We start from the raw sequence: 27,093 nt of genomic DNA, 5'->3' as shown, positions 1-27,093 counted from the left end.
TTAAAGCTGCAGTTACTCATATGGCAACAGTGGTCTGTGCGGCCGGATTCCGTTCCCCTTGTACCTGTCACATAGAGGAGATCTTGGACCCAACTACGGTATGCCATCCCTGTGATCAAATGTTTGAGGACAATTAACTTCGCTGCCCAAAAAAATGACTCATATTGAACATTCTAGGAATGCCTTATAGGTACTCTTTTTCAAGTGAATTTTATGTTTCTCTTTCACGACCCTTCCATTGATTTATGGGTGGGCCTATCACCGATGATAATTGGGGAACAGGGCTGCAGGGTATGAAAGGGAAAAATACGTGCTCTTATCACTTTAGAAGAATGTGCTAAGGTACCGAAAAATGTAGGTCAAATAACTGGTTTCTCAAGTTCACGAAGTGAGTCCTGTTTTTGCAACACTTCTTGGGGCAAGAGAAAAGGCGATTTGATACCAATTACCATTATGTTTTCTAAAACAGAAATAAAATCTGTCAGCCCAATAAAATATCCATTGCTCTAGTAACAAAGATACCTCTAGACAGGTGCATCCTGTTTCGTTGGGAAAGTAGTTAGTTTACATAGGTACGTTTAGGTAAAGACACCCCTTTTTAAATATGATACGTTCCTGCCTGCCAGTGAGCAAAACCTAATGTGGATCATTTGGTTATTCTTTACATATTATTTTACTACGTGACAGTCTTTTCCTTCTCATCCACCTTCCACCGGGCTCAGGAATGAAAAACTTTTCATTTCTGCAGTTTCGAGGTATAGCTGTCAACCTGAGAGCCTTGAGCCTCTCCCGCTCATGCCTAATGAGCCCTGCAAACTTAGAGGCTCCACCCAGAGCCACTGTTTCCTAACCGGAAGCCCAGCCATATACGTGTTCATTGAAAGCCCACGTGAATCTGTCTGTGCTTTTCTTCACTCTACCAATTTTCTCTACCACTACACATTTCGGCATGTGCTTACTAAAAAATGATGTTTGAAATAAGCTATCAAAATCCACAGACTCCCTGGTGTGCATTTATTTTCCTTAAGATTCTTTAAGATCAAAACGAAGTAGATGCCTGCTTCTACTACAATTTACAACTACAAGTAATTTCTACTGAGCTGTAAAATGCGACACAATTACATCAACTACATCAATCGCATGGGAACCACGCTGCCTATTTATAGATAACGTTATACCCAAAACTCACCTGGCAATCTTAAATTGGTGGGCTTCAGAAGCTGCCTGCGTCTTTAAAACCCAGAACAGATTCTAGAAATTTAATACCACTGGCCGACATGACAATTCTCCTTATTGACTTAACTGGTGGGATACCATCAAGTGAGTATTAAGCATCACTGCTTTCCTTTAAGAAGTGATCAGCGTGTTCAGAAATGTCAAGTCATGAGTGAAGGCTGATTTTCAGGCTCAAAGGGTGAGTTCACAGAGTTGAGCTCATCAGCTTCTCTGGTGCTGGCTAGCAACAGGCAGGACGAACACCATGTACATGTGTTGTTAAGATCAGAGCCCTGAAACTTGTTAATTTATCCTTGCACTGAAGGTGCAACTCTCTGGCCAATTCTTTAAAATAATAAAGATGATACAACTCATGTGAAAATGTCTTACAGCTTAAAAGATCCTTCAGGACAAGAGCCTCATCTATTACTTATCGTGTTTAGTACGTTGCCGAGCACAGGGAACTTTTTCACACGAAAACCTAAGACAACTGCTTTGTCATCAACTGTGGCATAGGACAAAGATGGGTAGAGCTATCCACCACCTTTCTTTGGTGCCTGCTTCCCCTATAGTCTCCAGCTACCAATTGATAAGCTTCTTAATCGATCTTCATGCAGTATTAGCTTTGGAGCACAGCTGGAATACTATCAAATTCTTACCTTTTTTTAAAAGTTTATTTATTTATTTATTTGGAGAGAGAGAGAGGAGGAGGAGGAGGAGGGGGAGGGGGGGGGGGAGGAGGAGGAGGAGGGGGAGGAGGGGGAGGAGGAGACGGAGAGAGAGAGAGAGAGAGAGAGAGAGAGAGAGACATCATGAGCAGGGGAGGGGCAGAGAGAGAGGGAAAGAGAGAATCCCAAGTAGGCTCTGCACTGTGAGCACAGAGCCTGAAGCAGGGCTCGAACTCACAAACCACGAGAATCTGACTGGAGCCAAAACCAAGAGTCAGACGCTCAAGCGATTGAGCCACCCAGGCACCCCTTGAATTCTTACCTTTTCAACTTTATACCATCTTACAAGTCTACCTTCGTCTGGAGTGTGGATAATTGAAACTCTTCTGTTATTGGACTTTTGGGACCCAGAACAAGACCACTCAACTGGTTGTTACTTGATTCCTTTCACTTACTTGATTTCGGAAGATTATTTCTCAACCTGACATTTTGATTACACTGTTCTACTGAGAGGCTACAGTGACATGTCATGTCCCAAAAGATCAAATTCAGCAAACAAGTATGACGACTCTAAGTTGACATGGTATATACATAACGCCATTTAATGCTTACTACTCTATGAGGTCGAGGTTATGTGCCTGGTTTACAAAAGAAGAGCCAAGATTCTGTGATGTCCAAGGCTACACAGCTAACAGTCATGGCTGCTCGCTGCTTTTGGGACCCAGACCAGACTCTTTAACATGACGGGCTCAGGCTACCTCACCAGCTTTTCCCCTTGTCGTGGTTTTCCACAGCAAATTCACCAAACATCAGTTGCCTGGGTTTCCATCTTTGGAAGACCAAATCTTCTAGTCTCAGGGCTTTTGCACACCCCATTTCCCCTTCCCAGAGATAATCCTACCTCCTCTTTACCCAATTAACTCCCACTGAGTTTTTAAGTTGCCTCTTACATGTACGCTGTAGACTAGACCGAGTTCCTGTGCCTTAGGCTTTCAAAACACCCTGTGGTGCCGCATCAGTGCCCTCCCCCTCAAGGGTAACTATACGCGTGAGTCGTGTGTGTGTCTATCCCTGCTTCTGTCCCAGGTGCGGCTAAACCACAGCAGAGGAATAAGAAAGGTACAACCCCATAAAGAGAGAGGATGGGAGAAGGCTGTTGAGAGAGGTGCACAAAATTCTGGAGGGGAAGCAGATGAAAGACGGGTATCTGATCTGGCAGAGTGGAACAGCTAGACCCCACCTGCCCGCAGGGGGAGACACCACTAAGAAACAGGCTCGTTCTTCCTGACAATCTCCAAAAACTTCAGAAACTAGAGGTTCCAAGGTCCTCTGAAAGCAGGAGGAGAGCAGGAGAGGCTACCGATAAAAGGATCTGTGGTGTGTCTGTTCCACTCTCCTCAGCTCAGCGGCTGCCGCTCCTAGTAGATGACAGAACATTTGCTTGCTTGAATCAGGTTGTGTCAGAGTACCGGGTCCAGCAGAGATCAAGGATTAGGAGAATAGAGGGGAATGCAGTGGAAATCTGCGTAATGAATGATAAAAGCTCAAGCCTCTTCCCAGCTTGGTTCCTTACAAGCAGGAGACCACAGGATTTCTTCTGGGGCAAACTCACTTCCTCGAAAAGACTTCTGGGGCCTCCCACGAGATGGCCAAATTATCAACCAACTGAACCACCGTAGTTGGACTCAACAGGCATCAAGCCCCACCTGTGCACACGGGACAGCCAACTTTTTGAATACACATCTAAGAGTTGCCATCCAACTTTTTAAAAAATTACAAGTGGCAGAAAGTGCTATGGAGGAAAACAGTACAAGGTAAAGGGGAAGGGGAACGAGGGAAGGTGTGGTTTTGGAAAGAGCTATCATAGAGAGTTCTAAGAATAGCAAGACCCGTCTGGCTAAAGAGAAATGAACAGAACAAAAGGTAGCACAGGATGTAACTAGAAGCCACTGGAGGTTTTGCAGCAGCGAAATGGCACCACGTCGTTTCTATTTTACAACAGAGTATTCTCCTTGTTGTGTGGGGAGGGCACTGTATGGCTGGGGTTAACTCCTGGTCAGCCTGAATCTCCCCTATGACGTTGTAAGCAACACGAAGGCAGGGGCATGTCTGTCTTGGTCGCTGATATGTACTTAGTACCCCATATATATACTTAGTAGTCATATAATAAATTATCTGTTGAGAGAATGAACCGAACGGCAAAAGGAGAACTAGAAATTAGTGTGAGATTCCACAGCCCCGGTCCTTCTAGTACGCTAACTAGACTTCCAGAAAAGATAAGGATCCTTAGCAGAAAGTCCCCTTGACGAAGACCATGATGCACTTCTGCTACTACTACTAATATCATCTTGGTTCAGTCTATAGATATTATGACGTCACTGTGATCTATTTTAAAGCGAGAGCAGGTTGAAAATGGCCATTATTCTTACGTAGACAAATGGTGCTAATTGGTGTTTATAGTGACGGTCTCTATTTATGACACATTCCGGCTAATCCCATTCTATAATAATAAACCAAATATAAAATCCGAAGTAAGTCATACTGCAAGACACTTAGATAGGCCCTATTTTTCTTCTGAGCGTCCCAAATTAAATCACTGGTTTGTAGTTCCGTATTTAAAGCTTATCCCAAGGCATGTTTACAAAGGTATTTTCCCTAGATTTTGTGAGTATATTATAGGCAGCATCATTCATTATTGGCGACTCACCATTTTGAAGATCAATACTCAATTCATGAGGACAGCTTGTCCTCACAAATTCCAAAAATTTGCAACTTTTACACATTCTAAGAACAAAATAAATCCAAAAACCTGTTCTTTTGACTTTTGGGACTCATTCATTCAGCCAACATGTATGGAGACTACACGCAAAACAATTACAAAATATTGTGTATACAAAGATGAACAATGATTTCTGTCTTCCAGGAGTTTAAGAGACAGGCTTCTTATCAGCCACAAATTTCTTCCTGGCTAACTGTAATTTCTCGTATGCTTCCCTAATTTGCAATGTGGACCAAGAATACAGCCACAATACCCCACCTGAAAGTATGCGTGAATGATTTATTCAAGTGCTAGAATGATCATTCCTACAAAGCAAGCAAGAAAGAGCACCAGCTTGTGGCAGAAGTTTGGGGAGGTGGGACTGGTAGAAACTTGCATTGAATCTAGTGCACTTTACAAATGAAGGCCACATTAGCACCTAAACCAGGAAGACAATACCCATGAAGAAACTTGTAGAGAAATGGACTTGCGTTGGGGCGAATCCAGTGATTAAGAGACATCTTTCAAGTAACCGTCTACCGATACGAAAACAGAAAGAGGTCAGGGGTCAATTATTTTTATTGTACAACAAGGGCAGGATGAATAGTAATGGGTCTAGAGGTCACTAAGGAAAATTCAGGCTAAGTAGGAGGCCAAACTTGAGTTTGGGCTAAGAGAGCTGCTCAGGAGAACGTACCGAATTCCTAACACTGGAGATACTCAAAGCTAAGTTCAACCCCAAGAGATGATTTAGGAATAATTACCTTTGTTCAAATGCCAGCAAACAACAAAATATTCCACTCTAGGTACAGAGTAGGTCAAGCACACATAAAGCCTATTGGATAATTTTGTGCTGTGGCTCAAGATTGGTCGCCCTGTGGTACACACCCCAGATGACTTACGCTTGGTGTTAAGCAAATCACATCACGTAACATAGTCAACTGTGTCTGCCAGTGATAAGACTGGTTACAATTCCCAGTCCCTAAGTGATAGCTGAAAATAAATGTTTGCAGCACTCATAAACATATAACATTGAAGAGTAACAGAAACATGTTTTAAAGTGATATAGAAAGAATTAAATCCAGAACCTTAAGACACTTTCCAGAGTCCTCTTAATACTTCCAGACAGAATGGCCCTGCAGGTACCAGGCTTGTTAGAAACCTGAGTAGCCCATTGAACCATGAGAGCTGGTCTTCTAGAAGAACCTGCTGATCACAGGCATAAGCTTTTAGCTTCTGGAACATGTGCCCGAACCTCTTGATGCTTCTGTATGCTTGTAATTTCATGCCCTCCCAGGCTCTGAGAAAGCAGGGAAGGGCCATCCCATCCTTCTCGGCAGCCGAGGTTTGGAGGTTTAAGTGGTTCACGTTATCAGCCCCCTGCAGTGTCCTAACCAACAGGAAGTTTCCCCGGAGTTTCCATCACAGGAAATTTCCTGTGAGGAAACCCTTACTGCACAAACAAAGAGTTCCTTAGCTTCCCACAGAAACTGCAGGGGCGGCTGAGGTGGTGTGGGCAGAAAGGGTGGGTGTGAACAGGGGTGGAAGGCAACAGGGGGTTGATGGGTAGACAGCAGGGGAAGAAATGGAGGGGAACCAAGAAGTTATTTCACTTCCCTTGGCCTTGGATTTGTCAGAAAACTGCTTACTAACTGGCACATGTTGGCGTTCACCTCCTGGCCAGCAGCCTCACCCCAGGCCAGAATGAACTTGGAGAGATAAGACCTAATGTAAGTGCAGGTTCTGCTGGTCAACCTCCAGCCCTGGCCTCCCCGAATCTATTTCCCCATCTGAACAGCATGGGGCCCTGTGTTGATTAAACAAGACAGATTAATATAGACGTTAACACTAGTAAACTGTTAAGGTTTCATACAAATACAAGGATAGTACAAACTAGTTTGACCATCACAATATTTTCACTCTAGCAAAAGCCTGCCCGGTAGTAGGTTATCTACAGAACAGTGAGGTCTCTCCCTGGGAGGACCATTCTATTTCCCTGTCTTTGTCAACGCAATCTGAATTAAAGGGAGCACCAGCTGTGGAAATGGAACATTCTGATTACCTGAATTTTTTGGCTCCATCAAGATTCATTAAACAAGCTTTTATTTTTCCAGCCCTAGAAACATTTTCAAAATGTCGGAAACTGGCATAATTAAGCCATAACCCATAGAGTTGCCTCTGAAACTAAATAGGGTACCTTTAAAAAAAATTTTTTTTTGCCCTTTCCTTCTAAAGACCAAGGTCAGAGTTTTAAAAAGAAAGGTCAGTTAAGGGGTGCCTGGGTGGCTCAGTCGGTTAAGCGTCCGGCTTTGGCTCAGGTCGTGATCTCACGGTTTGTGGGTTCGAGCCCCGCGTCGGGCTCTGCGCTGACAGCTTGGAGCCTGGAGCCTGCTTCGGATTCTGTGTCTCCCTCTCTCTCTGCCCCTCCCCTGCCCATGCTCTGTCTCTCTCTCTCTGTCTCAAAAATAAATAAAAAACATTAAAAAAAAAAAAAAAGAAAGGTCAGTTAAGAGGTCTATTTTGTTTTCTTCCAGTTAATTTATGTCTCTGCTCACATATTTGCCATTCTAACGTGGGGAGTCTGCTTAGAATAATGTAAAACAAAATCACATGGGATATGTGAGGACAACTTTCCAACGACTACAGCTCACTTTTATATCACCCCTATGTTTGCTTTTATCTTTAAAGCCATGATGTAATTTTACTGCTTCAGAGGGTAGACTATATACTCGGACGATGTTTGCCACAAGATACTCTGGCTTTTTAATTCTTTCTGGGAAATACTTGGTCACCTACTCTTGAAGAACGTTTTAAAATTTAAGTCCCATTTTCAAGATGATTCTGGGGGCTCACTCTATCAAGGGGCAACACCACTGCCTTTTGTTTCCAGACCTACTGTGAAAATAGGCCTGTATTTCAAGCCTCTAGAATAGAAAAGAGGCAAACCAAAAATAAAAAAGAACCCCCCCCCCCCGCCAATTTCTGAAGAAATGGGAGCCACGCAAATGAAAACTCAAAAATGTGACAGTGGAGCACAGAGTCCAAATGACAGGGTATAATATAGTCAGTAGTGCACACAGACACTAGTTTTAAATTTTTTTTTAATGTTTTATTATTTATTTTGGGGACAGAGAGAGAGACAGAGAATCCGAAGCGGGCTCCAGGCTCTGAGCTGTCATCACAGAGTTCAATGCGGGGCTTGAACTCACGAACCGTGAGATGGTGACCTGAGCCGAGGTCGGACACTTAACCAACGGAGACACCCAGGCGCCCCACACAGACACTATTTTTAATACAGAGCTTTCAGGCCGGTTGGTACAGTATTTTACAACATAAAACCATAAATGCCTTTTAAGTCCCACGTTTAAAGGCCCCCATGGAACCCTTCCCCTAAAATGAAGTGCATTCAATTTCACAAGCCTCTGTTAAGCATATCCCTGGTGGCAGACAAGGCCCCTGTCCTCAAGGAGTCACCTTCTAGTGGGTGACACAGACACACAGGTAAGGACAATACAGTAATCACTTCATACTTAGCAACCAGCTCTGTGTCCGATGGGGGCTGTGTGTTATGGCAGAGTGAGAGGGATAGACAGTGACACAGGCGATGCACAGAGGGCAGGCTACTTCTACAAGACCCAGAGAACGGCGCGGGTCACCCCTGCCGGAGATCCCCAAGGACTAAGACATAGTCAGGCATAAGCTGCCACCAAGCTGTGACTGATTCTCAAACACAAGTCTTGCTCTTCACAGACGTACTCCATAAACGCCGAGCAGGAGCTGTAGGGAAGTAACAGGCACTTGGATGCAGAGTAGAAGCTCCAGAAAAAACTTCCTTAAGTACAAATCACAGAAGCGGAGGGTGAAAGGCCCCTCAAAGCCTTTCCTCTGACGCTAGCCAGAACCACACCTAAGTAATTTCCAGTTTGTAATGATGATAGACTCAAAGGAAAATGTATGTAGAACTCTCAGCACCTGCTTTGGGTTATAGGCACTATTCTATACATTATCTGATTTAAGGGAAGTTTTTTGTTTGTTTGTTTTGTTTCGTTTTTAATTCCCCAAGTTAGACAAAGAAGCTGAAATGCAGAGAGATAAAAAACTTGCCCTCTTCCCAGCCTGGGGTTACACAGCTAGAAACAGCCTGGAAGCTTCCAAGTCCTGCCATCCACAGTGTTCCAGAAACTTCCCTGCAGAGAGGGACCCGGCTCGGCCATGAAGCCACAAAGAAGTCTGGCCATGAGGCGTTAATCAGGACTTCGTTCCTGACTGGGACTGTAGAACAAGAACGCAGGGTCGTCCTGTTGGTTTTGACTGTGGTTATGAACTGGATTATTAACCCAGTCTTTTGTGATAATTCAGTAACATTTCTTTGATGTTTTCTGAGGCAGAGGTAAGCCAAAGAGCCAAGGTGTCGCTTCTTCTCTCTTCCATACCTGAGTCGGGATGGAACACATCACCAACCCCAAGGTGTGGACACCAGTAGCCATGAGTGGTCCTGAGGATAATCAGGGCATTGCAACCCGTCGGTATGGCCCAAGAGGAGGTGGACACTTCACACAGGCTTACAAGGGCTGGAGGCATAGGAAGACTCATGAAGACAAGGCGACAGTGCTTGTTTTTAGGAAGCCTAAGGAAGCATCTGGGATGCTGTAAAGGATGGGTGGCAGTAAAGGAGACTGGGCACCAGTGACCTTGGTGCACATTAGACGTTCAGATCACTTGGAAAATTTTAACCTGTATTAGCCCATTCTCTCCTCAGGCTACATGGATAAAAATGTCTGTGGGTAGCTGTCTCCTCTTCTTCCTCTCCCCTCCCCCCCTTGCCTTTAGTTAATTGCAGCTGTGGTCAAGGGCCTGCAGCCAAAAGTCCCACAATGCACCCCTCCACAGGAAGTTCCCAAGATCTCTTCCTGAACAGGAAATTTCCTGTGGTCCAACAGACATTCCTCTCAGCGTTTATCACTCACATACATTTGTTTTGGCAGATACCGGGTCTTGGGTAAGAACAACAAGAGACGGTTGGAGGGAAGGCTACCTCAGGAAAAAAAAATGCAGTTATTGTCAGGAGAAGAAAGTGTGACTGAATCAACTCCTATCTCAAAGGAAAACAAATACTACCAAAATGGACCCGAGAGATCGGACATGTGTGAGAATGTGTGTGCCACTCACACAGCTGTGCCACATTCCGATTTTAATTGCGACTCAGAGCGAAGGTAGGTGGGCTTTCGGTGGGGGCCAACTTCAAAGCATTTGGCCAACTTCACTCCGTGAAATTCTGGTTCTTCTACACATCATGGCTACCATGTGACTGAGACTTTAAACTTTTCTGCAGCGACCTTAGACGTGTGCCCTAATGTAACTTGTTCCCTCATGACAAGAAGCCTTTCAATCTGCCCAACTTCCAGCCACCAGCATACCCTTTCTGGAGTGGCTCACAAGCTGATATTCCACACTCGTGTGGCTTCTCTGTAGACGAGTCTACAATTCTGGAGCTACAACGGGCGACAGGAGAAAAATGCGAGTACTCGAGCATTAGCAGTATCATTCTCCTTCCTAACTGGCCTGACATCTCTCTTACAACCCACCTTTCACATAGTTCCCGAAAAGGAATGTTATCACTTCCCTGCCTGAAACCCGTCAATGGCTCCCCGTAGATTCTGGGGGAGAAATTCAATTCTTCAGCTTAGCCCAGCAGGCCCTTCAGGTCTATCTTTCCGGTTTTATTTTCTATCACACCCCTTTGCTCCAGCCACCAGCTGCTGCTTGTTTCTAGAACCAATCTTCATTTCTTTGCTTTCCTCAGACTCCTTACTTTTACTTTCCTTCGCAACCCAGCTTAAACCCTTCTCCTTTCTGAAGTCAACTGCTTCTCCTCTGTGGGTCAATGACATGATACACAACCCCAACCACCCTATATTCTGATTTGCTGGTTAGCCATCTGTCTTCCCCAAGAGGTGACAAGTTCCTCAAGGGCAAGAACTATTTTACCTTCTTATTTGTCTTCGGAGTCACATAATAGATAGTTGATGGATATTTGTTAAAAAGCTCATCTTCTGGGGCGCCTGGGTGGCTCAGTCGGTTGGGTGTCCGACTTCACCTCAGGTCATGATCTCGCAGTTTGTGAGTTTGAGCCCCATGTCCGCTCTGTGCGGACAGCTCAGAGCCTGGAGCCGGCTTCGGATTCTGTGTCTCCCTCTCTCTCCCTGCCCCTCCCCTGCTCTCTCTCTCTCTCTCTCTCAAAAATAAACATTAAAAAAATTAAAAAAAAAAATAAAAAAGCTCATCTTCTGCAACCTTTACGTGGTAAAGACTACAGGAATGTTCTTTTGTTTCTACTATAAGGCGATCACACAAAAACGTCTTGTAGCCTAAGCATCCTAGCAACCTTGTAACTTCGTCTTCAAGACCCACAGAACTGAAATCCTTTCCTATAGATTATGCCAACGTGGGATGCCCACTTTCTCCTGAGAGAGCTGTGCATCTCATTGGTCCGACTGATTTTCCATGTGTTTTAGCTGTAGTAAGATACTCGGCTGGCTGCCCCTAGGGCCCCATAATCTTTTCAGCTGGACTTATTTAACCCCCTTTCTGCAAGTCCAGCTCCACCCAAACTCCAGGCCCAATCCTCTCCTTTATCAAGAGGAAGCTTGGGACCAGTTGTTCAGGGAATCAGTAGTGAGTCACCACTACTGCTGGCTTTACTGGGCCTTGCTCTGTCACCCGGAAAAAAAAGTCTTTGCTGTCATGGGGTCCCTTATCTGGGTTTCCCACCCAGCCCTATCTTCCAGTCCTTCTCCATAACACAAGTCCTATGGCTGAATCCCAGTTGCTATGGCTGGGTTTCTGCTGTCTGCTCCTTAAGCTCACGTTTCCAAAGGTAACGTTAGACACCCCCCACCCCCAACTACCAGCACCTTGCCTCCCAACCATACTTGCCAACAACTGGTGGTCCTGGCCTTCCTCCCGTTACCTGATACTGAAATTTCCCTAGTTGCCTGGACTCTGTGGGCACAGCTGAAGTTTGGGAACTGTGAATTTCTTTTTTTTTTTTAATTTTTTTTTTTAACGTTTATTTATTTTTGAGACAGAGAGAGACAGAGCATGAACAGGGGGAGGGTCAGAGAGAGAGGGAGACACAGAATCCGAAGCAGGCTCCATGCTCTGAGCCATCAGCCCAGAGCCTGACGCGGGGCTCGAACTCACGGACCGCGAGATCGTGACCTGAGCTGAAGTCGGACGCTTAACCGACTGAGCCACCCAGGCGCCCCAGGAACTGTGAATTTCTTGAAGAGAGTATCCTTTCAATTCTGTTCCCAGTGCCTGGATTGGTGCTAAGCACACTGCATGAATACAAATATTAGTGCTTAAAAGAATGAATGGCCTCTCAAAAACTGAGCTTTATTGATGGCATGATTTGGATTTGTTGGGAACATCACAGTGGGTGACCAACAGACTATTTCTAGGTTCTTACAGGACAGAAAGGATCTTTCACTGAAGAAAGGACACCTAAATTCCTCTCAAAAAGAAGGAGATAAAGCCCTATTTCAAGAAATTATCCTGGGGCACTTGGGTGGCTCAATCAGTTGAGCATCCGATTCTTGATTTTGGCTCAGGCTCGTGAGTTTGAGTCCCGTGTCGGGCTCTGTGCTGACAGTGTGTAGCCTGCTTGGGATTCTCTGTCCCTTTCTCTCTCTGCCCCTCCCCTGCTCATGATCTCTCTCTCTCTAAATAAACTAAAAAAAAAAAAAAAAAGAAATTATCCCTCAGCACTATTCGATTTCTTAAAACAAAACAAAAAAAGAGAGAGAGAGAAAGAAAGAAAGTTTGTAGAGAGGAAAGCTGTCACTTCACAGTCTCAGTGCCTTGAGGGTTCTGGAACGGACAGTATCCAGCGACAGCTCTGGTTTCAGTGGTGAGTGATGGAGAAACATTCGTGTCACCTCTGGGGCTGTCAGTACTTTTAATACAATACTTTTCATAACACTCGGGGGGGTTGGACAGCTGTTTCCACTCTTTTATTCCTACTCACGGGGCTGGGAATTAGAAGGTCTGGGCTCAAGTCCTTTCTCTGCTATTGACTTCTTTGAGGAGCCTGGACAGGTCACCTCACTCCAGGGTCTGTTTCCTCATCCAAAGACGGGGGATAACACCACCCAGCTTGCGGCGGTTGGGAGGGCTAAAGGTAACGGTAAGTGTCACCGGGCTGGTGCACAAGGGGGCAAAGGTGAAAATGGCACATAACAGGTGGATGTGAATCTTGGCCAAGGAACAGAAGATGATGCAGTGTGGTGGGCTCTTCTCCCTTCCTTTCTGGCATGCACATAAAAGCCTACAACTCAATCTATCCTCTGGTCCCGGACGCATCTTAGTTTTTTCTTTTCTTTCTTTATATAACTAGTTTTTTTTTGTTTTTTTTTTAAGTGAGTTTCATATACGATGTCCTCTCCTTCTTTCCGGGACAGTCCCTGAACCGGAGGCTGAGGTGTTTGCGGCTCATCCGTGCCAAGTGGCATCTCGATTCAGGGGCAAAGGGAAAAATCTGGAGAAGGTGGCCGAGGTCGTCCGATCATCATCTGCCGAGGGAATGCACTCGCTGCTGTGGCCGTGCCGATCGAAGTCCCCATGTTATTTTTCTAGGCTTTTGGAAGCTGAGCGAAGAGATAGGGGTGGAATGCCCCTTTGCGTATTTGCTAACATTCGGTGAGTCCTTACTCTGTGCCAGGCCCTGTACCAAGTGAATGGTTTTCAGGGTGTCAATCATTAGAACTCTGTTATGACCTGCAAGGCTCCTGGCTGTAAGTCAAGATGTTCCCTTTGGCTCTGTGAAGTCTCCAAGCGGTGGCCTGATTTCCTTGGAGTCCCTACCAAGGCCAGAACAGCTGGCGTTCCTCTCCTAGCACGGCTCCGGTCCCAAGGACAAGCAATTGGAAAGCAGGATGTTTTGTGAGGAAGGTTCTGTGCTTGAGGCGCTCCGGCGACCGGTGAACCGACGGACCTACCATTCTTCCAACATCAGGCCTTCTTCAGTTTATCCGTGTTTAAATTTATATTTTAAATATACTCTGCTTTAACTGTTCCTTATTTTTTTTTTTTTACAAATATTACACTCTGAGGTTCAATTTGGAGGAGGCAATCTTAGAAATTAAAAAAAATAAATAAAAAAAGCATAGATGCAGCTCCCATCCAACGAAACAATTAAAAACACACATGCACACAGATTGCTCTTAGACCGCTGGTGCACACGGAACCTTAAACAATGGAATGTTATGAAATGACACAGTATTTGTGCCATCTTCTAGAAGGGTGCTGTGGACATTAAAGAATGGTTGTTTCAATCAGCTCAACAGTCACAAAACACAGCAAAGTCATGTAAGACCATTTATTAAGCTTTGTGGACAGTTGCACTGAAAGTAGAGGACAGGATTCTTTTCTGTGAAGTATTCACTGCCAAATGGGAAAGAAAAAAACCAATAAATGTATGCATCAATAGCAAATACCATTGATGTCTGCATGGAAAGATAACTAGACACAATTTGTTTCCGGGAACCACCAAGCAAAATAATGGCTTTCTCCTGCCAAAACCCAGACTCCTAATGATACCAATGCCCACAAACCTGGGATGACCGTTTTATCTTAAACAGCCACACAAAATAGGCAATGGTATAGCACAAGACTAAAATAACCTGAAGGGATTAAACGCTTAGATGCAATGAAACCCACAGGTATGAGAATCGGGGGCCCGGAGTAAAGCTGACCTCTCTACTCCCTGAGTATTTCTCCTTCAATTCCATAGCTAGCACTGGGAGGCTATTTTTAATCCCCGGGCATTAGGCAGCTGAGTCTGGTTAGAATAAGATATCTGAATATGGAGGCACCAAATGCCTGGAGCTCATGCTAGAAATGTTGCTTGTACCCAAGCAGCTGGGCTGAGGATGCACGGGCTCCTGAGATTTCCCACCAGAATGGTCAAACTAGTCCTGGGCTTACAGGTCGGACAGGGGCCGGTTTGGGAGGTAGCATCTTCCCTGTCTTTGAGTTTAGCCAGCGTCCAGTTCCAAGAACTATTTTAAGTGCACTCTTAAAAGCTGCTTCTATCCTCACACCCACACTGAGGTTAAGGATGGAGAGAGGGAGTGAGAAAGGGAGAGGGGAGGGAGGGAGGCTGATTGATTGACTGGGCTTTACTGCTCTTTCCCTGATTTCCGTGGGTTCCCATTGTGCTTCTAAGAAAGCAGGATTCAGCGGGCGTCAGTGCTCTGGGCTATATTTATACCCATCCAGCTGCCCAGTTGCTGAGCTCTTCACAATTACAAACAGCAGGAGAACAAGATGCCTTCCAGGGGGACCATTTTCTCATGGTATTTATTCTAGATTTCTCTGAGATGATCTCAGCATTCATATCTTCTTGATGAAGTTGGGGGGGGGGGTAGTGAAGGGAGAAGAAAAGAATCAGAGCTGGTGGGCACAGTTCTCTGGTGCCAATGCAAAAAGAGTGTTATATCTTCCAGGCATAAATGGGGAAGGCTGCCGTTCTGCCTGGGCTTTATTTGCCATTCAGCCAGGCTTATGCCTGGAAAACAGACTGAAGGGTCACACAGTGCTACACGAAGTAACTGTGAGTAGAGGTACCCACTCATCCCTGGCTTTATTTCCCACCTCCTGAGAGGCGACACAGAGCAAAAGGTAATATTAAGAGAAGAAGGGAGGTATTCCACTGGCTTTGGAATCTAATTTGGATTGAATTCTGACTGGCACTGTCCATTTGTGTGAGCTTGAGTAATTTACCGAAGTTCTCTGAGCCTCGCCTCACCTAATAGTCCCTTAAGAGAGTTACTGTTGGTCTGGAATTGAGACAGCATGTGGAAGGAAGAGGAGGCCTGTATTAGCTTCCTTTGGCTTATGTCTAAAACACCTTCTACAGCCCTGGCCAGCCCAGTCCGGAACATAACGTCCTCTGGGCCAGGCACCTGTGGTGAGCAACCCAAAGCTGTACAAGGAAAGCAGCTAGGCAAATAGGAGGGCTACACCACTCACTTACCAGCAAGTAAGCCTCTCATGCTTTCGCTTCATTTATCTTTTTTTTCATTTTTAATTTTTTTTAACGTTTATTTATTTTCGAGAGAGAGAGAGACAAAGCACGAGCGGGGAAGGGGCAGAGAGAGAGGGAGATACAGAATCCCAAGCAGGCGCCTGGCTCCAAGCTGTCAGCACAGAGCCCCACGGGGGCTCAAACCCATGAACCTCGAGATCATGACCTGAGCCGAAGTCGGACACTTAACCAACTGAGCCACCCAGGCGCCCCTCACTTCGTTTATCTTAACAGAACCTTCTCCAGGGCCCTGATGAGGATTAAATTAGCTAGCAGATGGAAAAGTGCTTAGGACAGTGCCTGGCATGCAGTTAGCATGCAGTAAGGGCTAGCTATTGTTATTTTCCCAACGGAAAGCCTGGATCATTCTCCATTGTTCCAACACCAAGTATGGAGAGAATCTCAAGATAAATGTTTTATAAATGATAAGGGAATATTCCTTAAAATCAAGCATTAAAATTTGGATAATGTAAAACATTAGTGGACATGAATCTGGTCACTCTGCGATTTGGCATTTTTTTTTTGTCACCCACCCCTCCTCCCCAGCCCCTAACTGTGATTTCTATGAATTATTATATAGTTATATAATCTATAATTCCATTATTCTATAAATTATTCTTCTAACACCAACTGTTTTAGTTAAACAAAGGGTTGCTATTAATTCTCAAATAAGTAACCATTTAGTGCCTTCTGAGTCACTTACATGGAAATAAAATGTAACGCTTTTTTTATTTCCTCTCTTTCCTCTCTCCCTTAGCCACAAATAAGGGTTGTTTGGTTTTACAGTAGATGAATGAAAATTGAACCCTACTAGCAGATGAGACCTGAGTCTGAACAAGGATTAATTTAAATGTAATCCATCTGAAGACTGCATGAGTCCCCTTTAGGAGTGCGGATCTCGTCTAAAGTAAATGCTTAGCTGACTCTGGCCAATGCTTCACAAACGTCTGCTACTGGGAGAGCAGGAAGAAATGCACATCCATCCACTTGAACCTCTTTTGATAATTCTTCTATCCAGGTAAAATCTGATCTAAATAAAAGAGCAAAACAGCGTAAAGAAAGAGGGTGACTTTACTGCCTAAATGTTCTGTACAGAACGACGGCCAGGTATAATGACTTGGTTTCCAGCTCTGGGTATGCGTGTGTGTATACTTATTTATTTATTTGCTGTGTATATCTACTTTGCCTTTAGTCTCAGCTCCCAGAGCTGGCTCCTTTGCAGTCTTCTTCAACCATCATCCACATAATTTCCATCAGTGATGTGACAACACCCTCCTAGGAGTGGTTCTCGAAATGTCTCGCTTATCTCTTCCCCAGAAAATTGGAGCTGTGTTTTGTTAGGTACTTGGAACCCAGCCCTGAAGACTCTGATGAAGGAGGTCTGAGGTGGGAAGTGTAATCTTTTTTAAAAGATCATCAAGTGAATCTGCAGTGCGGCTGGGCTTGGGAACCATTGGATGTAACTCTTGGAATATTCAGAAGTACTATCAAGACAAGAGCATATAATAATAAGAGTAGCAGTTAACATTTACATAGTGCTGTGTGCCAGTCATGATTCTAAGAGCTTTATGTATATTAACTAGTCTATGAGTACTTCATATGTTGACTTCTTTATTAATGAAAGGGTATTGGTGTAAAAACAAAACAAAAATCTAACTGGGTTAATCCAGTTCTTCCACTGATTTCCTATAACGGGGACATAAAACTTTATCCCTCAAGAGGGCACAGGAACACAAAAATACAACTACCTGCCCTATATGTAGTGCCTCACAAGACTTCCATGCAGGCGATACTTTGTGACACAAGTTGTACTAGTCTAAGGGTAAAAACTTATCAATCGTAATAATAATTTCAATTAACAAAAAAGCTTCCTCCTGAGAAGCTCCATATATACGAAGTTCAAGTTCGAAGTTCGATATATACGAAACACACACACTTAAGACAATCCCTCCCTGTGGCAGAGAGACTGTCAAAATTCATCAGTCTTTGATGAAGTTAATTTTAGCTCTGCTCTCTTTCCCTAAACTTCTTAAAATAACAGCGAAAAGATTTGTAAGAAAGCACAAGGACTAAAACACCAGGAGAGGAGATAAGAGCGAGGGGAAGAGCGAGGGGGAGGAAAAGAGGAGGAGAAGAAGAGAAGCACAAATCAGAAACTAGAAAGCAGATGAACCAATGGTAATTTACTTAGCAGACGCAGGGAAGTAGAATGCTAACCTCATAGTAAGAAAAGCTGGGAAACAACCAGATTTATAGGGCAGGGACCCTCAAAGGCTGGGCAATTGATGGCACTGGTTACATCTGAAAATCTGGACAGCTGAGCCACTGCTCCTTTCCTATCACGGCAGAAGATTAGAAGTTTATGCACCAGAGACAATAAAGTAGAGTGAATTCAGAAAGAACTGAAACCAAAATGGCCAGGTGGAATTAACTTAAAACTTATATATGGAGGAGTAAAAGGATGTGTATGTGGCAACCAGTGAGATTCCCCCACCCCCACGCCAGCCCATTTCCTCTCGCTGCTCTCCCAGGAGGTTGGCAGCTAGACTTAAGCCCTCCAGGATGGCTACCTGTCTGTCTCTGCGGAATGTAGCTAAAGACAAAAGACGTCGAGATATTCATAACAAAGGTATGTATGTCAAGGAAATACCCAGACTTGCCACCCTCGTGGGTAAGCCCACCCATGCATGTAGAACTTCCAGTCAGTACTCCAACAACTCTCAGATATGAGCGGACAAGCAGAGATCACCAGATGTTTGGGTATAAAAGAGGAAAGGCAGAGAGTGAAACAAAAAATACCACCCAGCCAAAAACAAACAAAAAAACCTCAAAACGGCCAGAAGAAGGCGTCATGGAGAAAAGACAGACAATGTAGGAAAAACTAATCATCATCATCATCATCATCATCATCATTATTATCCTTCCATAAGTAAGAGAAGATGTTGCGACTCTGAGAGAAGGACAAGAGGTTATAATGAGGAACGTGTCCAGAACAACAACAAAAATACCCCCATGCACATTAAAGGTATGACCCCAGGATTAAAAACTCAATAGAAGGAGTGGGAAATAAACGTTAAGGAATCTCCCAAAGAGGAGTTCAAACTACAAGCAGGTGGAAAATAACAAGAGAAGATAAGAAAATCATAGGACCAACGTCCTAATAATGGGAGTTCCAGGGAAAGAACTGAGAAAACAGGGGAGGAAATTTCCCAGAACTGAAGGAAATAAGTGTCAGGTCTGCAATGGCCTGAATGGACTAACACAGACCCACGCCAAGGCACATGACAGTGAATTTAGAATGCGGAGGATAAAAATACTCCCGGAGGACAAATAAGCAAACAAAACAAGTTACACACCAAGGATTAAGAGTCAGGAAGGCACGGTCTTTGCAACAGCAGCACTGAAAGACAATACAATGGACCAGTGCCTTCAAAATTCTGGGGGAAACTTACTTCCTGCCTAGAACTGTATCCTTAGGCAACTTATTAAGTCCAACTATCAAATATGGGGAGAGAGGAAAGATATTTTCTGACGTGCAAGTTTTCAACAATTTTACTTCCCCTCTAGCCCCGCCCCATCCCTAGGAAGCTATTGAAAACTGTCCTCCATTAAAGCTAGAAAATAAACTAAGACAAGAAAAGGCATGGAATTCAGGAAATGGAATCAAACTCAAAGAGGAGGTGAAGTGAAGAAAGGCCCAGATGGCAGCGGAGCACCACGCGAAAGCCAAGACCAGAGAAGGTGGAAGGTTCTCAGACTCTTGCTCCAGGATTTGTTAACACCCACTGCATCTGAGAAAGGTGAATTAGCAATGAGTACATAAAAATTAAGTTATCAGTACATTAAAAATGGAAGTACATGGTAAAAACACCATAGTTATTAACTCCAGGGAAAACCAGAAGTTACAGTAAAGAAAAGCAATCTTAATAGAGTACGTGAGTCAGATATGATCGCATTTATATAATGACAGCATGGAAACACTAAATAGTGACCTGTCTGAAATTATGACTACCTGGATGCTTCTATGGTAGGGCTAGGGGTAGGGGACAAAAGAGATAAAGTGTCATCTTCTACAGTGGGATAAGAAAGGATAATGTCTAGAACTGAAAAAGAAATAAGTAGCAATGTCAGTGTGTAATTTAATTTTTTATTTTATTTTATTTGAGAGAGAGAGAGAGAGAAAGCAGGGGAGAGGGACTCAGCATGGAGCCCGACGTGGGGCTCGGTTGTTGGATCGTGACCCGAGCTTAAGTCAAGAGTTAGATGTTCAACTGACTAAGCCACCCAGGCACCCTGAGTGTGTGATTTAAGAAATGGAGGTAAATGACTAAAGAACCAGTTGAAAGATATAAAAGTGGTTGCCTCTGGTGGGCAGGAAATCAAGAGTAGGGATGTAGAGTAGGGGGAGGGGGCACAAAAGATTTTGTAACGTACCTTATAAAATTTTTAGCTTCTTTAAACCCTACACGTACAATATGGATAACCATAAAAAAACACAAAGACGAGAAATGATGGCTCAGAGAAGGGACCAAGGACCGCGTGCAGTAGAGGCTAAATTTCCATTCCATATAATTACACAATTCCTCAAGTGATCATGATGTTGCTATACGTCATGGTCTGCTTTTTATAAATTTTTTAAGGTAGAATTGCTGGGTTTGGTTACACACTGGTGTGGGGGGCGGGGAGAAAAGTCCCCATTTGTGGGCAAAATATCATAGTTATTAGTCACATCAAAGTCTTAATTAGTAGTAGTTCAATACTTAAAAATATATTTTAAAACTTTTGAGAATAATCCTATGTAGTATTAACATAGCCCCATGCTAAACACATGCCATTGGGGTCCCTAATCCTGTGGAAATGATGTCAAATGAACTGCCTGGGGACCAAGAGACAATTTATTTTTGGTCAGCCTTAATCTTTTAATGAGGGATTCTTGCTGCGTTGAAGGGGAAAGCATGCTGAATGAGGGCTGCACTCCTTGTCAATGTTTTCTTATTGCGGTTTTCTTCAGCAATTAATGTTCCACGCCAGGGTGCTGGGGGTAAAGGAAATCTGCTCAAGAATGAAAACTGCAATTTCTCACTGGGTCCTTTAAAGGGAAAGCCTTTTCTCTCTCCTTCTCTTCCTTCTTTTCTTTTTGTTTTTGGTTGGATTTGATTCTGGAGGGACACAACTGCCAATCATCTATACAAGAACCTCGGCATTTACTCAAAGAAGCAATTTTACAGACCCCTAGTAAAACAAATCACTGTGAACCCTGAGGCTGTTTTCAGCAATGGAAAGCACACTGGCCTAATCCTGGTTCAGCTACCAACTTGCTGTGTGATCCTGAACAAGTGGCCTAACCTCTCTGATCTCACTTTGTGGCTCTACCAAATAAAGAACGAGTCCCAGACACTTCACCGCCCAGAAATCTCTCACAACAGACCACAGCTTCTAACAGAAGTACAATGGAAACCACACGATGTGATTTGAGATGTGTAGGCCCCACAGTAAAAAGAAGTAAAAGGAAAGGCTTTACATTACTTTTAATTACTTTTTTAATTTGATATATCTAAAATATTATCACTTAAATATGTAACCAATCTAAAAACGTAAGATACTTCACATTTTTCTTTTTTTTAATTTTTTTTTAACGTTTATTTATTTTTGAGACAGAGAGAGACAGAGCATGAATGGGGGAGGGGCAGAGAGAGAGGGAGACACAGAATCTGAAACAGGCTCCAGGCTCCGAGCGGTCAGCACAGAGCCCGACGCGGGGATCAAACTCACGGACCACGAGATCATGACCTGAGCCGAAGGCGGACGCTTAACTGACTGAGCCACCCAGGCGCCCCAACTTCACATTTTTCTACTAAGTTTTTGAAGTCTGGTACGCATTTAGCACTGACAGCATACTTAGGGATTAGCTCTGTTTCAAGTGCTCCGTACGTGGCCAGTGGCTAATCGTACTGGACAACACAGCTACAGGCATTTGGTTTTCGAAAGCTTTTGCTTCCCCACGAGCAGTTACTAGGAACACCTGATTTATCCACATATTGATAATTCCTGCCAAAAGCAGAGGAACCTCATGCTTCCCTAGCTTGATTAATCTTACAGTATTATCCTCAAATATAGAATTACCATAGGGCATCTGGAATACTAGAGTTGGCTCACAGACCCGCCCCCATCTCTTTTTTCAGACACATAGGTGTCTGGGGGCCATAATTGGACTAGATAATACCTTAGGGTCTCTTCCAGCTCTATCATTTGGTAATCTCCGTGTTTGATCACTGGCAACAGTATCAATTATACAGGCACTTACCAGTGATGTAAAGATTCAGGGTTTCAAAAAGGGAGTGGGTCATGTGCCCAGGAGAGTACTAGAGGGAGCTGGCATCTGCTCTCTTGATGTAAGCCAGTTCCCTCTAAGGTCACAGTGTTCCCGAGAGCTCTCATTAACCCTGAAGGCTGCAAAAAGAGACAACAGGCATGGACATGTGTGAAAGATTGCTGCAGTTTCACAGTGGAAGACTCTTTAGAAGTCACCCGGTTCAGAACTCTCATGCTTCTCTCCTCTCCAAGAGACTTGCCCATGATCACCTGTCTGCTGAGGGACAGATCTCTTGTCCTGCCTCGTGATGCCGAGTGCTCTTTCACTCACAACTTAAAATTCCACACACTGAAAACAAAACAAACCACAATAAAGTCTCTCTTCTAGGAACGAACTGAGGGTGCTCAAAAGGCATCGTATTTGCACATTCAAAATGATCAGGAAGCCTTTATTGACCCACAATGAGGGTGTGGGTGTGAAATCTACACATTCTTGGCTTTTATTTTGGAATCATGTCAATTACATACGCTCTTTGCAGTTTTGTCATACTTGGAAGTTCGGATAGCTGTCTATAGATATAGGTCTTTAATTAGGAAAAAGTGGGAAAACAAATTAAGTTGTACTTAATTGATACAGATTTTGTAGGCGAGAAAATATTTCAAAACACAGGATGCAGGCATAAAAAAAATATATATAATAAAATGGAGACTTGCTATGGAAGGACCACAAGAGCATCATCCTGCAGTCCCCAAAGGAAGTAAATACTCCATGATGGTCTATGCGGGAGGCCTGGAAGAATCCCAAGGGCGCTGGAAACGTGGGCATCTTTTTAAAAACAAGAGCCCTAGCCCATTCTCTGAATCCCTAGAACAGCTTCCATCTTGTGCCTCCCAATCCTCCCCTCCCTGGATATGTGGTCACTTTTTGTCGCCAATGCCTGAATTATGCAATCAAACCTGCTAAAGCGAATGCCAAAATTAGATGCCAAGCACATACGGCATGCTATTGGCAGAATCCTTCATCTGGTTCTCAAGTTCCCAGCTAACTCCACTGTCCAGAATTACTCAAGAGTTTAAGCTAGAGGATTCTGAAGAGCGTGAGCGACGTGACTAAACAGACGCAAAGACGGACACAAACCAAAGGCAAGGCTGCTTGCTGCATGAGGAGCCACGAAATCGACTCCATGGCTTAGTGAGTTACTTCTACTCTGCAGAGGAAGACCGATGAAGCCCGGTGTACCTCATCTTTACAGAAAGGGAGAGGCAGTAAGGAAATGGAATATTATCACTGCCATTGTTCCTACTAATTGTAATGGCGGAGGGGGAATTGGTGATAAGGGAGACAGGAGCACTTCATTCCTTAATTGAGTCAACCAATATTTATGGAGCACCTCCTCAGGGAAGGCATGGCTCTAGGGAGCAGGCACACGGCAATGGACAAAACAGAGTGAAATCTCTGTTCTTAAAAACCTTGCATTCTTGTCAGGATAGACAATAAATAAATAAACAAGTAGAACGTCAAATGGTGGTTAAGTTTTATGGAGAAAAAAAATGTCATGGAAAGGGTGTGCTGGTGAGGGCATGAGGGCTGCTATGAAGGACTCACATTAAGCAGACATCTGAAGGAGGGGAGGGTGTGGGCCATGGGAATATCTAGAAGAAGAGGATCCCAGACACAGAGAACAGGAAGTGCAAAGGCCCTGAGGTAGGAATATGCGTGGCCTAACCTTCTATCATGGCTCCCTAGACTTACTATTTAACAGGCTCCTAGTAGGTTTCTCTGCTTTTAGGCTCCTCCCTCCCTCCTTATACTCTCCCTCCTCTTATCTCTCCAGCAGCCAGAGTGATTCTTTAAAAATCAAAGTCGGACTATGTCAGTCCTCTGCTTAAAATTTTCACTGGCAAATTAAAAGCCAAACTCTTTACAATGGCCTGAAGGGTCTTCCCAAATTCTGTTCCCACCCCTCCTTCCAAACCCGAGTGTCCCTCACCTGCCAGACAGACATCATTTCAGACACGCTTGCTTCGTCGCTGTGCCTTTTTAGTACACCCTTCCTCCTCAAGGCCTTCACAGCTCTCCGTGCTTGGAATACATTTAACCCAGAGAGCAGCACCGCTTTCTTCCTCACTCCTCTATTTTGTTAGCTGCTGCCTCTCAATGATATGGAACGTACGTACCTGGTATACAGCAGGCGCTCCGTACTTTCAGAAAGAATGAATCTGGCCATCTCCTTTCTTCCCAGCTATACCACAGTGCTGACCAGCACAGGGGAAAATCACACAGACGGACCGACCTGTATACCAACACAGATGCCCCGTCTCCTGCTGGGAGGCAATGCCAGGTCCCCCAGTTTGCCAAGCAACCAATCTCTGGCTTACTCGGCCACTCTCCCGTTGCCTTTTAACTGCTACCTCTTCCATGTGTGGCTTCTCTGTAGGGTGGGGGGTGGGGGGCGGGAATGAATTCCGTGGGGGAATTCTCATTACCTTCCAGCCTGCCCTCATCCAGCTGTATTTTTCTACATGCCTTTCTTCTTGTTTCAGTGGAATGAACCCATCCTCCTATTGAACACAAAGGAACGCCTCCATTTTTATTTTGTATCTCGTTTTCTCCCATTTCTACAAGACCTAGTTCCCTCAGTCACCCCTTACTTCTCCTCTGTTTTCAGCTCTCAACTCTCACCAGCAATTCTTCATGGACGAACACCTGCCACTGAACAAACGAAACCTCCCTTTACCCACGGCTGCCCCTCCCCCACTCCTCTCTGATCTATTCTAATCCACGGTCAGCCAAAGGGACACCTACCATCACTTTTTTCCACGCTTCAATTTACAGCAGTCAGGTCGGCGCTGGCCTCTCCCCACCTCAAAAACTGTTCTGCCCGAGTCACTGATGACTCCCTTAGTCCTCATCTTCTCTGACCTCTCACGGTACTTGGTTGTTCAGGATCATTCTCTCCTTCCCCAAATCCGCTTTCTTTGGTCTGTCCAGGATTTCCCTCCTCTTTCTCCCTGTGCTTCTTCTGCACAGGCGCCTCCTTCTCACCTTGACACCCTACATAATGGGCCCTTTACAAAGAGCCATCTTTTCTGCTTCTTGCTCTCAACCTTCTCATCTGATCTGTCGCTAACCCTTGCCCAATGAATCTACTTAATGTCAATTGCGTATTTCCAGTTCACTCCATCCCCACTGCCCCTGCCTTAGTTTAGACTTGTATTTTTTCTTACCTGGATCAGTGCAACAGCTTTTTACCTCACCCCGTCCTCTGTGTTGCTACCTATGAAAGCTTTTAAACGTAAATCTGATCGCGTCTCTTTCCTATTTAAATTCCCTTGAGCCACCCTACAACCTTCAGGGTGAAATCTGAACTCATCAGGATGGCATACCCTGAGCCCCTCAAAAGCTAGCACCCACTTCCTCCTTCAGCCAGTCACAGACCTGCAGTCATTGGTTTACATATATGTACGCTTCCCAGATTTTTCTTACACACAGAAATCATTGAATTGCATTTCTTGGGTCAACACCCAGAGGCTAACTTATATATAATTGTATACACATACAAACCAAGGTGGCATAGTCTTTTGACCTTACAGTTGCAAGTTACTTTTTGAGAACTTTCTGAAAAGATATTTAGAGAGAAATAGCACATAAGCGAGAAAAGCTATCCTTCTGAACTCATTACCATGAACATCATATAATGGGTTAATTCCAAGCATTTCCCAGTGATGCCCCAATCCCTCTGTCTTCCTATTACATTAGTGAACGTTCCACAGAGTCCACTTTAAAATGAAAAATAAAATACACAACCCATTGTCATAAGTGTTCACTGGAAGAAAACATCCAAATATACACATATACATATTGTTATGGTAAAAGAACAAAAGACGCTCTCTCTCACCCAGTAGATTTCAGATATATTTTAGCTGTGTGGCCAGGTTTAAAAACTCATCCCTGGCAAACCTACAACTCTCCTTTTTCTCTTTGAAAAGCACGGAGAGCATATAAATTGATTAACCATCTGTTTACTGCCACAGATCCAAGAAGACCTTTTCCAAAAGCCTAACTGTAAGGTTTTAGGTTCATCACGAGCAGACAAGCAAAGTGAAAGAGGGTAGTTAGTAAAGATTTGCTAGGAGAGCCAAGGAGTGCATCTTTGACTTCAGCAAATAATCCGACAGTTTGCATTTTCTTACGGGTTAAATTGGAATGTAGTACCATTGTGCACATTTGCAAAAATGATGATGTGTCACTTATGGCATATCTAATGCATGGCACACAAAAAGAGATTTATATGTCATAAAACACTACATAACCACAACATACTTATAAATTACAAAGATCAGTCTGTACCTACCTGGAAGACACTCTCGAGTAGTATGCCACAGGGCTTCTTCACTGATCTTGTCCCATTCAATCCTGTCCTTCCAAATAATTAACATAAAGGCCTATAGGGACTTCTCATCTAAGCTGTTTGACATACAGTAGAAGAGATTCTCAAGAGGGATGAACATAAGATCCAAATTGCCTCAGCCAGCTTAAATGAAATTTAATAGGATTAAATGTAAAGGCACACATTTAGCTTAAAAAAAATCCACTGAAGCATAAGGGAGGAGAATTCTGACTTTGGCCACAGTCCGAGTAAAAATGGTCAACCTGAGTACGACATCGATACTAAAATGCTATCACCTTATGTCACACTGATGAAGTGCCTACTGATTTAGTCAACAATTCGTTTACACCTAACGGATGTCCTACTCCCGTTCCCCTTAGCCCAGTTGGTGTGCAGAACACGTTTTCTAAAATTTTTTTTAGTGTTTGTTTATTTTTGAGACAGAGAGAGACAGAGCATGAGTGGGGAGGGGCAGAGAGAGAGAGAGACAGACAGACAGAAAGAGACAGACAGGCAGAATCTGAAGCAGGCTCCAGGCTCTGAGCTGTCGGCACAGAGCCTGAAGCGGGGCTCGAACTCACAAACCATGACATCAAGACCTGAGCTGAAGTTGGATGCTTAACCAACTGAGCCACCGAGGAGCCCCAACCACATTTTCAC

At 44.2% G+C, this 27,093-nt stretch overlaps 1 protein-coding gene and 1 long non-coding RNA gene across 4 annotated transcripts in view; both read right to left on the bottom strand.

Moving 5' to 3' along the window:
• Nucleotides 1-27,093, bottom strand: part of ETV6 (ETS variant transcription factor 6) — a 251,572-nt gene that overhangs the window by 95,740 nt on the left and 128,739 nt on the right. The window lies entirely within an intron of this gene.
• The window catches only part of LOC125920120 (uncharacterized), a 34,535-nt gene continuing 16,500 nt past the window's right edge, over nt 9,059-27,093 (bottom strand). Inside the window, exon 2 of the long non-coding RNA XR_007456947.1 lies at nt 9,059-27,093. This exon is cut by the window's right edge and continues 15,470 nt beyond it. This is a non-coding gene — a long non-coding RNA (uncharacterized LOC125920120).

The sequence above is a fragment of the Panthera uncia genome, chromosome B4 (assembly GCF_023721935.1).
Source record: "Panthera uncia isolate 11264 chromosome B4, Puncia_PCG_1.0, whole genome shotgun sequence".
Taxonomy (NCBI): Eukaryota; Metazoa; Chordata; class Mammalia; order Carnivora; family Felidae; genus Panthera; species Panthera uncia.
The sequence above is the reverse complement of the archived record's forward strand: the minus strand, read 5'-3'. Positions and strand labels throughout refer to the sequence as shown.